Genomic DNA, 5,526 nt, shown 5'->3' with positions numbered 1-5,526 from the left:
TTTCATCTGAGTTCCGTGAACTTAAATTGTGGGGTTCTGAAATGTTCACGCCGTAACAGGCCTTGTTTATATTCCCTATTCCTTCCTTACTGAAAAGACCATCTCTAAGTCTCCACTCGGTTTAATAATTCAGTTTTTATTTTACAAACATATCCTAAGTGCCCATAATGTACGATTCATTGAGCTACTAGTTATTTCATCTTCCATGTTTGCACCATCCTAAATGCAAGTTGGTCTTATGTGTTGTCATGAGTCTTAATATAATATGTACAATGGCTTCGTACATAATTGAATGTGGTCAGTGCTGGACATAGAGGTGGGGCTTTCGTCGCTACATTGTGAATTCAGCCTAGCAATGCTACATCTACACCTTTACCTTTTGAGCACGTGGCATTCAACTTTAGAGCATAAACCAGCCTGGCACATTATGTTGATTTATCACTGCCTTCTCCACATCACCATCATTGCTTACATTTATAGAGCGCCTTTAACCAGCAGGGCGAGTTGCTTTACGACGTTACGTGGTAATTTAGTACTCCTGTATTCCAGAGTGGTGTGTTTTCCAGTGATTTTTTTTTATGGTTTTCATAGCCAAATGCAGTGGTGTCTTCACCAGTGTTTGACTCGGCTACCAAAAAAAACTTCCAACAAGAACATGTTTTTTTATTTGTTTGATAATGTAGCTACTTTATTCATTTATCAATGTATCATGTATTACATTTCTTACTTGGAGTCATTACATGTTGGTTATTCTCGTGTATCTTTTATTTTTTCTAATTTGGTCGTCCATGTATAGTTTGGACCAAAATTTGTATTTGTCAATTGAGCAACATATTGTGGTGCTTGTTACATAATCAAATGACACCTCTCCCTACCCCACTCCCAAAATAAGCTGAAATATGTTAACTTTAGGTCAATAGTTGCGATTAGGATTTTTTTGGCATGTACCTTGAGTTATCATATATAAACAGTTTTTTTTACAAGTAATGTTGCTGTTAATTCAGGATGCATCCATCACATGCTTGAGAACATTTAAGAAATACATAGATAAAATGAATGGCTGTTGAACCACAGGTTTGGTAAATCAAGGGTTGGTTATATATGCAAACTATTTCAATCTGAAATGTCTTTCAACGGCCCTTAAAGGTTCGAAATGTATACATCTGTAAAATGTTCAAGCATGTACAATCTGCTGGAAAGTGGAATACTACATTTCTTGCAGACATGTTTGTAATGTCTCACGTGACGCCATACACCTCACTCTCAACTTTGAAAATGAATTACAAGGGCATAAGAAAGGCGAGGCTGTAAGTCACATTGAAACTGCATATTAACTGTAGCGAGGAGTGGTGTTGAAGAGGATGCATCATGTTGTAATTTGAAATACAGCCTATCCATACAATTAGAATTGATCCTGTTTTGTATTATTTGTATTCTTTTATTGTCGTATAGTTTTATTCTCTTAGACTAAATGTAACAGCATATCATATGCATAGTAATTTTATAAATCGCAGCTAACCAACTGGGCAAGTGCCCAATTTGATGCATGCATGATGAGCATAAGTATATATTAGAATGTATCCATCATTACATGCCTGCTAGAAACTAAATGCCAATTGGATGCAAGCTTTCACTGACATTCAAAAGTCTACTGCCATGCTTATCCCGCCAAACGCTTGAAAATCAATTTTCCAATAGTGGTTTAAAGGTTTCACAAGCCTTGAGTCCCTTCTGTATTCATGTTAGAACCACTTTGCACACGAAATAAGGCTACCCAAAACACCAATAACTCTTGTAACTTCTAGGCTGTCTGTCCCAGGATGCCGATTTGAGGTTGAAAAAAAACCTTTCGACTGAATTGAAGCACAGCTGTTGCATCCTAATGTAGTTACTGCAGTGGCATTCAAATTTTTGGAAGTGGCATTACTAGATTACCTGGGCAACGTACCTGAAAGTCACTTCTCACTCCCTTCTCATAAGCAAAGTTTCAAATTCGTGTTGTACAGCGCAGGACTAGCATATAGGTTATTTGGATTGCCTCTACATGTTTGGTGCTTTTGTGGTGAAGTAGGTTGGGTTAGGAGATGAGAATCAATGACCATTTTTAATTTTTGAAATTTGTCTTACAGATTAACAGATTTTACACCGAGAAAATAAATGTGACTATATTACATCCGGAATGTATAATAAACTCGGCACTCTTAAACAGATAAATACAGCATAACACGTTCCTTCGGAGTGGGCAGGTAGGAACTTGGTTGGACAACGCATTTGTGCTCGACAGAGCTCGCGGTCACGTGACGCACTTCAACCAATCCGGGAGCGTACATGTTTGGGAGGGGCTATGCACGACAGACAAATAATCCCTGGTGGGCAGTGTGGAACTGTTGTTCCTACCTGTAATAAAACTGAGATTACCAATGGGAAAAAAATGCGTAGGTCATTGTGACAACTAACAATTCCTCATGATAGATGCTTCACACATAGATAACCTGCAACTGCAAATCCTCAAAGCACAATACATTGACTTGTGCCACTCCTTATGCCAACTTGTCTCTTTCTCATTCTGGAGCAGATGGACAAGCATTTGTATATATGACAGCGATGTCCAATGTTCTGTAATTGCAGCCCCACCTCAAACCGGCTTCCCACGTCAGTGAATTGTGTTAACCTTGGTGGGCACTTGGCAGATGCTGATGACGGTGTGAAGGCATGAACTGGTCGGGGCAATTCCCTGTGAGCTCACGAGGTCATCGCTGTTGACTATTGGGCAGTGTTTTTGTACATTTGTATAATACGCTTTCCAGCAATTTCACAAATAAAATTTCGTAACAAAGGTCATGCACCTCTTTCATATGCCAGTCTGCGTGTCTGTTTATGTACCTGCTTTAATGGACTAGTCAGCTATTCAGAAAATATTACTGGTAGATGTATTTACTGACAAAAGGTTGGTAACAAGTCTGGATAATTATGATGTGCTAAATCCAAATGTTTCTAGACCGTTGTGTAATCAGGCTTCTACAATGGGAACAGTTTAAGACAATTTGCTTTTAAGTGTAAAGTGCTTATTCATTTTGGATGAACATAATTTAGGCTCTTAGCTGTAGGAATTAATAAATGATCAACTAATATGCTCAACCTCATTTATTAGCCTTCAGAATTTGTATAATTTTCAAGGGTTAGTCGACATGGTGGGGAGGGGCTGGGTGGGGAGGGTGGGGAGGGGCTGGGTGGGGGGTGGGATGAGTGGGGAGGGGCTGGTCACCCCGTGGTGCCCTTATAAAACTCAACGTTTAATCTACTCACGCCAGCTTGTGCCCGCCCTCACAGTCGGGCATATTTGCGGAATACACCACGCCGCCGTTGACCCTGCCCATTGACCGAGCAACCCAACGTTCCTACCAGCTCCCTCCGCAGGAATGTGTTATTGGACTTGGACTGATCTTGTCTGGAAAGTGGTGTCTAGCAGTAAGAGCTATTTGTGCTTATGCACCACTGCCAATGCAGCATCACCAAATAACGTGTTTAATGTGAAACAGCGCTTGTGGGTCGTTTCTGGTGGCTACAAATGTGACCAAAATGATATGTGCTTTGCGAGTGCTCTGGACCTCTGGCAAACTACATATCTAATAAATAATTATGCACCTTTCTTGAGTCCAGATCACCACTGTCCAAGGTGTGTTTGAAGTTTGAATGTTGAACTTATTTTACACCGAATGCAGTGGAACGTGCTAATCAGAGTTGCGGGGGAAGGACAAACTAAAAGCCGTTCTAAAGAAATAAATTTTCAATCTAAATTTAAAAGTGCATAGCTCCAGTAGCTTCCTATTATCGGAAGGAAGAGCTTTCCAGACGGTCACTAAGCGCATCTGAAAGTGCGTATGCAGCGAACGTCTTTGTTCGATGGCCAGCCAAAAACCGCTGCGAAACTGGAGTTTGCATGACGGTTTACGCTCCCTGAGATCAGAAAGGTATTGTGGTTCATTTGTGGCAAGCAATTTATGTGCAATGAGTGCGACCTTGTATATCCGTTCGGCCAAAGTGGAGGATGTAGCTAAAAATCATTCCATGCAGTCCTTCACGGTCTCGCAATGTAACAATTCATCTATTACCTGCACGAGCTAATTTCATCACTCCCATCTCCTCGGTGGACATCCTTGCTTTCAAGTTACCAAAGAATAATTGAATTATTCATCTCGTGTTCCTGTTAATGTATAAGCTATTATAGACATGCAGACAAGGAAATTTGTTCGGGTAGGATATAACACGCGGCATTCTGTCCAGGCCCCATGCAATATCCGCCATATACTTTTAAATCTTAAAAGCTGAAGCCAGTTTATGAACTCCCCAACCTATTCACAAGCAAAATAACTTGGGCTGACTTCAATAAAAGATCAGTGGTTTTTTTTTCTGAACATAATTCTTCAAAAAGGCAGATATAATTTCTATAGGTTACCATATCTTGCCTTCTAGACTACCTAGGGGGCTGGTTTTGGTGTAAATCCCCAGGTATTTGGGTTTTAGAGTTCACATTTTACATTTATTTTAAGCTACCAGCATTTCATTTATTTTTAAGAAGATGGACATCAAGTATGTCAAATCCCGGATATCACGGACTGCTCTAGCTTATTAGGTATTATTTATTTTGAATTGAGAAGTGATTATTTTAGCATCAAACACTTGATAAAAAATTATCGGGACGAACTTTTAATAAAGATAGTGTGTGATACGAGATTTCATAAACACGTTTGATTTACACCGTTGTCAATGACAGCGGTGTAATCAAATGTTTTTTGCTGAAAGAGCATGGTGAAAAGAGAACATTGGTTTGCTCATCAAACTGCACCACTTAACATTCTCATCTAAGCTCAGCCCTGAGATGCTGGCTAACTTGATGCTACAAAAGCCGATGCTGATATACTCTGTGATGCATTTAGAAACATTGATTTTGAGCTTGATTGTGATGTGCAGGAGCTGAACAAAGTGAGGAGCCCAACAAACATTCCCAATCTGCTGACACTTTTGGCATCACAACCCAATATGAGCCAAACTTCAAACAGTCACGAACGATATTAAATGCGTTGCGGATGGCTCCAGCATTGTTTTTGACGATTTTGAGACTTGCTGTTCAATTGTTCTCATCTTCATTTGTTCTCTTTATCTTGAACTGCGACAACAAGTGGTTGCACCTTCACATAATGGTTGGGCGAACTGTGTACGACAAATAGCTCATCACATCAATGAATCATGGTGCATTGTCAGCTACAACGATGTGTTGCAGTCCCGAGACCTCTCACCATATGCTGCGCAGGCTTATGAACCAGTCAACGCACAATGCAAGTGTAAGCGAACGATGCCAACGTGCACAGATTATTGTTAATACGCCAAATATCACTGTAAAAACCGATGAGTAAAGGTTGGTGGGTGTGTACACAGAGTGCCCCTATCTTGAGCCACGTGCCTTCTCTCGCAAGGATGGTTTGGTTAAGGATGCAGGTGTCTAGATCATTCGCTGCGTCTCTTCAG

The sequence above is a fragment of the Lampetra planeri genome, chromosome 3 (genome assembly GCF_965212315.1).
Source record: "Lampetra planeri chromosome 3, kcLamPlan1.2.h2, whole genome shotgun sequence".
In the NCBI taxonomy this organism is placed as follows: domain Eukaryota; kingdom Metazoa; phylum Chordata; class Hyperoartia; order Petromyzontiformes; family Petromyzontidae; genus Lampetra; species Lampetra planeri.
The sequence above is the reverse complement of the archived record's forward strand: the minus strand, read 5'-3'. Positions refer to the sequence as shown.